The sequence below is a fragment of the Hyperoodon ampullatus genome (assembly GCF_949752795.1).
Source record: "Hyperoodon ampullatus genome assembly, chromosome: 5".
Classification (NCBI taxonomy): Eukaryota; Metazoa; Chordata; class Mammalia; order Artiodactyla; family Ziphiidae; genus Hyperoodon; species Hyperoodon ampullatus.
In genome coordinates, this window is record NC_136918.1 from 8,591,248 (window position 1) to 8,603,105 (window position 11,858).

Consider the following 11,858-nt stretch of genomic DNA (forward strand, 5'->3'; position numbering starts at 1 on the left):
ACAGGTACTGTGGCCACCCACTGTTACAATAAAAAATATCATCTTCCTCTCACCCATGGGTTCATAGCTGTAATCAGATCCCTTATCCAAAATGCTCCTCATAGGACTTTCTTTAGGGATAGTTGAAACATTCCCCATTTTTAAAGACAAACAAAACACAAATGGCACACACAAATGGTAGCATCCAAAGAAACAAACTGGTTCACAAATCGGGTAAAAGCCCAAAAACTCTCTTCTCTCTCCACCAGGGTATCCCACTCAAAGACAAAACAAATTGGCTTATTCCGGAGAAAAAGTCCCAAACGGAGAGGAAATGAAGTTTCTGGCTGTATATACTGGTACAACTTACCCTACTGTATGGAGCCAGTCAGCTTCCAAATGCCAATTCCTTGCTCTAACTTCCAAGCGCTGGGGCAGCCAGTGCCACTTCAGGGAATTCTGAAGGGAAGATCCTCAGGACAAGTGGTCCCGACGGCTGCTAGGGCCTTACTCCAAAACTCCCCAACTGGGGCCAGCTGGCCACGAGCAACAAGGTTCCCGGCTGGTTTATCAAAATTTATTACCGAGTCCAAGCTTGTACTGCTCACCACACAACAGGCCAGTAAATTGAGAGGTGAGTTGCTGGGGCAAGGAATAGCAACTTTATTCAGAAAGCCAGCAGACCGAGAAGAGAGTAGACGTGCCCCCTCAAAGAACCATCTTGCCTGAGTTAGAATTCAGGCTTCTTTTATACTAAAAGGGGAGGGAGTAACGTCAAACACTTCCTGGTTCCCATCAGCCTCCGGAGGGGAGGTGTTACTTTCTTTCTCCCTGCAGTCATTCACAGGTGGGCCTGGGCAGGATGTTTCCTGTGAGCTAAACAAAAGTATTTTAGCTTAATGCTCATTACCTGGGAGGCAGGGTTCCCAGAGATGGGCAATTATGTATATAATTTAAGCTCACAGGCAACATCCCTTTAGTGATTAACTTGTAATAGAATACAGAGCCTTCTTCCCTATTACGCAGAGGGAGAACCCACACCAGTAAGTGCTGTTTTACACACGTTTGGTTTTAAGTGTCCTTCCACTCAACCTCAAAAAAATGGACTTTTGGGCTTCCCTGGTGGCGCAGTGGTTGAGAGTCCGCCTGCCGATGCAGGGGATGCGGGTTCGTGCCCCGGTCTGGGAGGATCCCACGTGCCGCGGAGTGGCTGGGCCTGTGAGCCATGGCCGCTGAGCCTGCGCGTCCGGAGCCTGTGCTCCACAATGGGAGAGGCCACAACAGTGAGAGGCCACAACAGTGAGAGGCCCGCGTACCGCAAAAAAAAAAAAAAAAAAAGGACTTTTATCAACAACTAAGACACCATTTGAACAGCTCATTTCAAGCCTGTCTTTCACCACAGGTGACACCAAAGCAAAGGGGTAGGGTGCCCTATTGCTGGAGATACAACTCTAGGCTATGGCCGTGCAGATTTGGGGCCCTCAGGGAGGGCCAAGGCACGGTCCCCTACCTGGGGGTCCCCAGAACCAGGGAGATGGATGAGAAACTGAAGCTGGCAGCTTCCCTCAAGATAGAGAGCCTACTGCAAGATAGAGGGAGATGAGTAACACTGCAACGACCCCTCACTAGACCATCTATATTAGGTAGGAGGATTTCCATTCATATGGGGATTGCAAGGCATTCTGCTGAGACATGTGTCAGACTGCAGTGGAGCCTGGACCATGTGGAGATGGCACAAGGTCAGCAGAGTGCCATGGTAAAGCCATTCTCCTATGCAGATCCAGTGAATAGGATAGTGAATCTGAAGTTGACACAGACCCATAGGATCAAGTTAGTTTTGACAAAGTTGCCAAGGAAATTCAATGTGGGAAATCATGGTCCTTTCAACAAAGATGTGCTGGAACAAGTGGACATACATATGAGGAAAAAAGAATATTGATCCTTACTTCTCACTATCCACTAAATAAATTTGAAGTAGGTCACAATCAAATTTATAGATGCAAAAACAACTGAATACATAGAAGAAGACAAGAGAAAATATGCCCAGTGTGTGTGCGGGGGGGAGACATATATATGACAAAGGACTTATATCCAGAATATAAGAGCTCTTATATCCAAAACTGTGATCATAATAAGACAAATAAGCCCCCAACATGAGCAAAAAACTTGAAGACATTTCACAAAAGATACACAGTTGACCAATGAGCACAAGAAAAATGCTCAACATTATTAGTCATCAGGGAAATTCAAATGAACGTCAGCATGAGATACCACTGAACACCCACATGAATGAATAAAATTAAAAAGATGGATGTAACAAGTGTTGGTGAGGCTTTGGAGCCACTGGGACTCCTTTTTAAAATATATTTATTTATTTATTTAGTTGCACCGAATCTTAGTTGTGGCAGGCGGGCTCCTTAGTTGTGGCATGAGAACTCTTAGTTGCTGCAGCATGTGGGATCTAGTTCCCTGACCAGGGATGGAACCTGGGCCCCCTGCATTGGGAGTGTGGAGTCTCAACCACTGCACCACCAAGGAAGTCCCCACCATGGGGCCTCTCATCCACCGCTGGTGGGAATGGTACCAACACTTTGGAAACCAGTCGAGCAGTTTCTTTAAAAAGTTCATACAATATGACCTAGCAATTCTAGTTCTAGGATTTTTTTTTTTTTTTTTGGTCAAAGGAAATGAAAAATACGTGGACAAAGACTTGCACACGAATGTTTACAACAGTTTTACTCAAAATAACCCAAACTTGGAAAGAACCCAAATATCCAATAGCTGAACAACTTATGTCTATACAATGTGATATTAGCTTTATAAAGGAAGGAACTGCTGATACACACAATATTCATGAATATCAATAACATTATGCCAAACCAAAACAGCTGAACCCAAAGGAATATACATGATTCGACTTGTGTGAAATTCTGGAAAAGTAGATCTAATCTTTGGAGACAAGCAGATCATTGGTTGCCTGGTGCTGATGGAAATGGTTGGGAAGGGGACAAGGGAATATTTTGGGGTGATGGAAGTATTCTGTATCTTGATTGTGGTGGTCGTTAACATGGGTGTATATGTTTGTCATGTCATAAAACTGTACCCTTAAATTAACTTTTACTGCATGTACTAAGCTCATGAAAAGATACTTAACCTCATTTGTCATTAGAGAAATGCAAATCCAAACCACAATGAGAAACCAACCACCTTACATCTAAAATAGCTGTAACTTAAAAAGCAGCCACAACAGAAAATAACAAGATTGGAGAGGATTAACAAGTGTTGGGGAGAACGTGGAGATATTGAAAGCCTGTACCTTGCTGGTAAGAATGTAAAATGATGCAGCCACTGTGGAAAAGAGTTTGGTGGTTCCTCAAGAAGTTAAAATTACCATATGACCTGGTAATTCTACTCCTAGGTCTATACCCAAAAGAACTGCAAACAGGGACTCAGATACTTGTACATGAAAGTTCATAGCAGCATTATTCACAATAGCCAAAAAGTAGAAACAACCCAAGAGTTCATCTGTAGATGAATGGATAAAAAAAATGTGTTATACACAGTTGACCCTTGAAAAACACGGGTTTGAACTGCACGGACCCACTTAATACTCGAATTCTTTTCAATAAATACATACTATGACACGGTCTGTGGTAGTTGAATACGTGGATGTGAAACAGGATACAGAGGGCTGACTGTAAAGTGTACACAGATTTTTTGACTGCATGGAGGGTCAGTGCTTCTAACCCCCGTATTGTGCAAAGGTCAACTGTACATACACTGGAATATCATTCAGCCATAAAAACTAATGAAGTGGGCTTCCCTGGTGGCGCAGTGGTTGAGAGTCCGCCTGCCGATGCAGGGAACACGGGTTCGTGCCCCGGTCCGGGAGGATCCCACATGCTGCGGAGTGGCTGGGCCCGTGAGCCATGGCTGCTGAGCCTGCGCGTCCGGAGTCTGTGCTCCGCAGCGGGAGAGGCCGCAGCGGTGAGAGGCCCGCGTACGGCAAAAAAAAAAAAAAAAAAAAAAACTAATGAAGTTACGATATGTGCTACAATATGCATAAGCCTTAAAAACATTGTGCTCTGTGAAAGAAGTTGGGTACAAAAGGACAAATATCTAGAAAAGGCTAATTCTTAGAGACAGAAAGATTAGTGGTTGCAAGGATCTAGGCGGAGGGAAGAATTGAACTGATTGCTTTAATGGGTTCCGTGTTTTGTTTGGGGTCATGAAAAAATTTTGGAAATAGTGGTGATGGTTGCAGACCATTGTGAATGTAATAAATGCCACTGAATTGTACACTTAAAATGGTCAAATTGCCAACTATCAAAGAAATAAAAAGAAACAGTATTGGCAGTTTTTAATTTCAGCAAAAGAATTGAAAGCAAAAAAAGCATTAAGATTTTCATTTTGGATATACCAGGTAAAGTGTAAACTCCAAAAGTCAACTATACAGGCAGGTTATATCCAATCTGTATCCCAGCACCCAGCACAGGACCCGGCACGGAGAAATTGCTCAGTGAATGTTTGTCAGATGAAAGAAGAAAGGAGCCAAAAAAAAAATAAAAACACACATTCCCCTTGTGCTTAGAAGTAGGGCTAAGCCTGAAAGGAGGAGAATGGTGGGTCAAAATTTGGCATAAGTGGAGTAAATTAGAGCAGTGCCTATCAAACTATCTATGGGGAAAACCTAGACTCTTTTACCTCTAATCAACTGAGGACTGATACATGGTTCTACTACTGGCATGTGCTTTGTACCACCAGCAACTTGTCTCTGTGAATTCAACAGCATCCTAAGTCAGCATCTTGTAAATACAGTAACACGAGACCCTGGTCACATACTGGAAAATCACAGCAGTGTCAAATTGCTATTATAAGAATTTCTGAAATCTCACCCTCAATTTCTATATTTATCTCATCACAAACCAGAAACAAAGAATTCACAGTCTAGCCTTGGTCCCTGAAAAAAAAAGAGTTTAAGTTTGCAAAGAGAATGGTTCTCAGAGATATAATGTGCTACTTCTATCTCCACCTGCCTACCCTACATTTCACTTAGATGTCTAAGTGATGTCTCAACCTCAGCCACATCCAAAGCCATGACTTTCTGTCTCAACTCTCTTCCTCCAGATGCCTTCCCCATACTTGACCTCTCTTCTTGTTTCTCAGGCCCAAACACTGGCATCATTCCTGGCTCCTTCCTTTTCCACAAACTCCAGATCTGAATTGAAGAAAAATAAAGCTGATTCTATCTTTGAAATATATCTAGATCTACCCATAGATGAGCACTTGCTTTATTACAATAAAGCAATAAAGTCGATTTTCAGGAAATGGTGCTTAATCAACAGACCATCTAGATGGAATAAAATCAAATCAAATCAATTACAAGTGAATTGTGGCTCTAAATGGGAAAGGTAAGACAAACTGGAAGATGACATAGGAGAATATCTTCATGATCTCAGGGTAGGCAAAAATCTGAGGGCAGGAATTGTTGTCTGCTATGTTTATGCGGCATCTCCAATGTAGACACCCACTATTTACAGAATGAACATAAAGGAAACTTTGACACCCTCTGGAGGGATATACACACATACAAATACTTGGATCATTGTGAAGACACACAGTGTTCTTAATGGTATGACTGTTGTATAAATATTACTTCTCATTAGTCTCTTCTCACTTCTCATGCAATGCTAATTAAAAACCCATTCAGGGGACTTCCCTGGCGGTCCAGTGGCTAAGACTCTGTGCTTCCACTGCAAGGGGGCACGGGTTTGATCCCTGGTGGGGTAACTAAGATCCCTGCAAGCCACTTGGTGTGGCCATAAAATAAAATAAAATAAAATAAAATAAATATGTACAGCTTTAAAATTTTAAAAATTCAGATTTATTTTTAGAATAATCTGATTCTAAATTTCATACAGAAAAATGATCAAGAATACCTAGGAAACCCCTGAGGGAAAAAAAAGTGGGGCCAAGCAATGAGGTGTGATAAGTCCTACCAGGAGGTAAACCGTATTTTAAAGCCACAATTATTACCATTTTGTTGAATCTAGGACACTCTGTATTATAAGGTGCATCACTGGTTTGAGTGCCACGAAGAAAAACACTGCCAAAAAGCCTGTGACTTTTTAGATGCCTCCTGATTCAAAGATCTCACAAGTGTGAAAAGACATCTGCCTTGGAACGGCATTGATGCATGGATTCTCAGACAGATGAACAAAACAATAAAAATGCCAGACATAGACCCTAAAACATACATGATTTTAGTAGAAGAATAATATTGCAGATAGTTGGGGAAAAGGGATCTTTTATTGACTGGTATTGAGAAAATTAGGTAATCATCTAGGAAAAAAGCCTCCTATCTCACACCTGATACACACACGCACTCCAGTTGGACCAAAGATGTGAAACCAAAAACCAAAACATAACAGTTGTAGAAGAACTCTAGGGATAGCAATTTTTATATTATCAGAATAGGGAAGGCTTTTTCAAATATGTCAAAAGTCGAGAAACCACACAGAAAGACTGATAATCCGACTGCTTAAAAACAAACAAAACTCAGTGGCCAGGCCAACACTGCCCCATAATCAAAGTGAAAAAACAAAAGGTAAGCTGGGAAGTAGCCTGGCCACTCATGCCACATGGCCTTGACCCACCCCATCATGCCTCCAGGGTTCATTCTCTCTACAACCCCACCTGCATATCTGGTGTCGTGCCCATTATATGGAACCTCAGACATCTCCTAACATGAGAGGGTTATTTTACACAAAGATAGCAGGTTGAATGGTGGCCCCAAAAGATGTGTCCCCCAGAATGTATGAAGGGATATTATCTGAAGAAAGGGTCTTTGCAGAATTAGTGAAGAATCTGAGATGAGGTCATCCTGGATCAGGGTGGCCCCAAATCCAATGACAGTGTCCTTATATGAGACAGAAGAGGAGAGACACAGACACAGAGAGAAGCCACAAGAAGACGGAGGCGGAGATGGGAAGGATGTGTGGCCACAAGCCCAGGGGTGCCCAGAGCCCCCAGAATTGGGTAGAGGTGAGAAGGACAATTCCCTGGAGCCTCCAGAGGAAGCATGGCCCTGCCCACATCTTGATTCAGATGTCTGGTCTCCAGGACTGGGGGAGGATGAATTCATGTTGTTTTAAACCCCCCAGCTTGTTGTCATTTGTCACAAAAGCCACAGGACAGCCACACAGACCCTGCCCTATAGACTCCTGGGAGTGTGGCTCTCATTAAAGGCAGATAAAGCCTGGGTCATGGAACGCTAAGATTCTGCAGTGGGCCACCAGAAGTCCTAAAGCAGTGGCTGGACCCGAGAATGCTGAGGGGACAAGTCTGGAGCCCATCCGTAAGGGTGCCGGCTGCATACGGCCTCTCCAGGTTCTTACACCTGTACATGAAAGGAAGGGTGGTTTGAAGCATTTCAATCTCCTGAGGACCTTCAATGTCACCATTCAGATCGCTAATTAAGAACCCGGCAGGTACACAGGTGAAACCCCTGTTGGGACACTTTCTAGGCTGATGAGCAGAATTCTGAAGGTGGTCAGAGTCGTGGGACTTTCTCCCATGCGGGTGGCAGCCCCCCACAGGGAGTGTCCTCGCTGGAAAGCTGGTGGACCGTGTGGAGGTGTCTCTGAGTAAACATTAGCTGACCCCCAGGTTAGCTGCTTCTGAAGTGTATCCACCCTTCACATGTAAAATAGCTGAATATGTGCAAGGACCCTAAAGGCTGGAGGAAAGGGCTTGGAGCCCCACCAGTGACAGCATGCATGCTGAGTTGCAGGCCACACAGGATGGTCCTGGCTTGCATGTTCTTCTGGAAACTTTCCATTCGCCTGCCTGAGCTACGCCTCCTCTCTTGTCCCCCACTGCTTTTTTTCTTGCTTACTCACTTTTGTCTGTGGAGAACTTCCAACAACAGGTGCAGATAACACATCACCTTCCTTGGCAGGTGGCAGCCGTGTAACTCCTGTGAAAGGTCCAACAGAGGCCCACTCAGACCAGGCCACACGCGGGGCATGACTCCCCGCTCCCAACTGCCAGCCCAGCCCTGCCGCCCCTGATGGGGCGGGAAGTATGACCTGAGGTGCACCTGTAGGTGCTCTTGCTGCCTGGAGGGGGTGTTTACAGACCTCCATCCAGGCACACCTGGGAAGGGCTGGCCTTGCCGAGTCAGGCTGCCCAGATCGGCCAGTTGTCCCCCATCTGGGGCTCATGGTTGCAGAAAATGGGTTTTGCTATGCTGGCCCAGTCCAAGGAACAGGTGTGGGGTTCTGGGGGTCAGGATGGACATGTGGCTGCAGCTCTGGCTTGTTTTCTAATCATTTTAACTGGCCCATGAGTGGGAGGCAACTTCAAGAAAACCCACTCCTCATGAGAGAATTCCAGGGGTCAGAGAGAGGAAGGGTGGACACAGAGGCCTTGTGCCCCAGGTCCCATAGAAGCCTCCGCACGAGCCAGTGGAGGGAGGCCGCGCAGAGTGAAGCCCAGGGTCACAGACCTGACCAGGAGCTGCTGTTTCTTAACTCAGGTCCTGCTCTGAGGTGCTCAGGGGCTGGGGGTTGCTCTGCGAAATGGCTGCGTGCGCGGTTCCTTTGTGCTGTCTCTTGCCAGGGTGCCTGCATAGGAGGGCCCCAAGCCCTGGGGGAGGGGAGGCTGCCCACGGTGAGCCCCATGGGCTGCTGGGTGCCTGCCCAGGTGAGCTCCATATCCTGGGAAGGGCCTGCCCGAGAGAGCCCTCTGTGCTGGGAGGGGCATGTGAACGAGCATCCTCTCTTTGCAGCCAGCACAGAGTCGCATATCGACTCACCCGGGGGCCGTGCTGGGATGTGATGAGAAGCAGGAGATCCTGCAGGCCCCTGAACCTCGCCTGGGCCCATCATTAGAGCAGCAAAGTCAGTAGGTGGGTGCTGGCTGCCGGGACGCATGAGGGAGGCCCCATGGGTACCTCTTGTTTCTTCCACTTGACACCACAGAGGCCCCCCAGGACAGAGCGGACAGTCTGCCCCATGCTGATGGGAGCTCCTGGTGACCCTGCAGGGGACATGGGAGGGAGGGACCTGAGCCCCTCAGAACAGGGACGATGAAACTGCCGGGAGCGGGCAGTCCCCCTGGGTGGGCGGTGGGTGCAGACCCCAGACTGTGGCCCACGTCCATGCTTCTGGCTGGGTTACTTGGCTTCTCAGAGCCTCAGCTGTGTCCGTATTAGTGATTCCTGGAAGCCAGGCTATTTAAATCACTTAGTAAGTACAGCACATAGTTTATCTAGTTTTATACATTTGTCGTATCTTCCTCACTAGATTGTAAATGATTCCAAGGGTAGGGAGGGACTTTATTGTACCTCACAGCCCCTTGGCCTTGGATGAAGAAGACTGACTACATACTCCGTGAATGAATGACACACTATGGCTGATAGTGGAGCAGCCAGGGTCATGGCTGAGAGTCAAGGACTCAGCTGGAAACTGCCTTCATGATCTTGGGCAGATAACCCCTTTGGGTTTTGGTTTCTCTACACATGTAAAATTTAAAAGTCTCTATCTTCAGGAACAAAGTATTGGGCCCTTGCTACGCACTAAGCACTCTGCTAAATCCGGGAGCCCCTAAGATACTGCCCTCCAGTTGCTCACGGTCAAGCTAGAGGCTGGAGCAGACCGACCTGAGGTTCTTCTACAAGTTCAATACCCAGACAACCACTAGGGTCCCTCCCACTCACTCCTTACCCCATTTAATTGTGTAGGTAATTCAGTGCCTTCAGTGGACCTTTCCTGGCAGAATGTTCCCAGCGCTCTCCATGACTGTGGACCAAGCCAGCAGCACAGACCCTGTTGGACCCCATAGATTGTATTATCATCCTTTAAGGAATTAATAGAGTCCTGGTCGTTACTTACACATGAAGCCGTCTGGTGTAGGAAAAGCCCACCAAGTTGTTGTTAGTTAAACAAGGGAGCTCGTATACTTAGGTGGCTCTAATGCCGTGACACCCACATAAGCAAACCAAAATCTAAGCTTGTAAATGCCTCAGGGTCATCCAAATGCTGAGAACAACCCATCAGAAACAGCCAACCAGGCTTTTAGTGATAGCCAGTCAGTTTCCTTTCCCTGATTCTGCACTTTCTATAAAAGTCTTTCCCCAGCTCCTGTCGACAGAGCTGTCCTAACCACTTCTGGTTTGGTGATGCCCCATTGGAGTTGGGTTTTGCTCAAATAAATTCTTAAAAATTGTAATATGCCACACAGGGAGGCTCATGGGGTCTGTGCCATCCTGCCCTCTGCTGAATCATGCACGCGATATGTTCTAGCTAAATATCATCGTTAAGACTGCGAAGCCTGAGACCAAGGCCCAGTCCCATGGGAGGAGCCCAAAACACTGGTATCACTTCCTTCAACCCCTCAGGTTGTCTCTGAAGGGGACACCACCTTGCTCTCCTGAACTATAAAGACTCATCTTAATAGATCAGGGCATCAGAAGACCTGTTCCCGCTACCTGACCCCTACTGCCCCAATCAAGCGCCTGGAGCTCTCTTTCCAGATTTTAGCTTCACTGATACTCCTGATGATGTTTCTGTCCACGGCCAGCTGCATCTGGGACCCAAAGGTCCCAACTGATGCTACCAAGAAGGCCCCTTGGTACACATGGGGACACAGCAGGTGGGAACTTCTGGACGATGCCTCCCTGAGCAGTTTGTGTGACTGCTGTGGCGTCACCTGCCTCCCCGCAATTGCCCCTCAGAAGAGCCCTGGCAGCCTCCAGGTAGGCCACTGAGGACCCTTCTGACCAAGCGACAGAGAAGGTTCCCTGCTCCTTTGAGTTGAGTCAGGCTTCTGTCACCAGGGGGCCTGGAGGAAGCCTCCCCAGATCACTGATGCTGATGACTGGGACTCAGTTCATGGTGGTGTTGATGTCCACCCAGAGCCTGGGCTTCTGCTTCTGCACCACTGCCACTGGCTCAGCGTCCAGAGCCTTGCAGCACATGTAGCTGCAGACTCAGGAGCCCCAACACCTACCAGAATTTTCCAACAAAAAGATGTTCATGAGGCTTCCCTGGAGGCGCAGTGGTTGAGAGTCTGCCTGCCGATGCAGGGGACATGGGTTCGTGCCCCAGTCCGGGAAGATCCCACATGCCGCAGAGTGGCTGGGCCCGTGAGCCATGGCCGCTGAGCCTGCGCATCCGGAGCCTGTGCTCCACAACAGGAGAGGCCACAACAGTGAGAGGCCTGCGTACCGCAAAAAAAAAAAAAAAAAAGATGTTCATGAAAGAAAGAGAGAGAGAGAGAAGGAGGGAGTGAAGAAGGAAGAAAGGAGAGAAAATATAGGAAATCCAAGTTTGGATTTCAGAGAAACTACAACTAAATTTTACTATAAGTATGTTCCATGCAGTATTTCCATATTTCATCCGGCGGCCGTGTTCCTCTACGTGCAGAGGACAGTCCCACAGGGAGAAGCGCTCTTCCCTCAGCCAGCACCGGGGGCGGAGGGCTCTGAAGCACAGGAGATGCAAGATGCTGCCTGCCGGGGGTGGTCCTATGAGCGATAACCAGCAGCATCTTCACAGTTCCCTTTTGAAGAGACTATTTTCAAGTCTATGGGAGGTCCTTCGTTGGAGGATGGGACAGGATGCCAAGCAGACCCAGGGCGGGCCCAGCCTCCCTTCCCGAGGCTTCCCCCTACCCCCCAGCTCCCTTCGTCCTGGCCCAGCTTCAGTGTGGAGTTGGTGCTGAGAGCTCTCACTGAGGAGACCGGCTCACCTAGCCCTTGCTCCATGGATGGAATCCAGTCTTCTTCCTGAGATGCAGGAGCACAGGAATCCAGGCTGGTGTGAACGCGTCCCAGAGCCTGGCTCTGTTCCTCGCCATCCTGTGCCCCTAAGGGA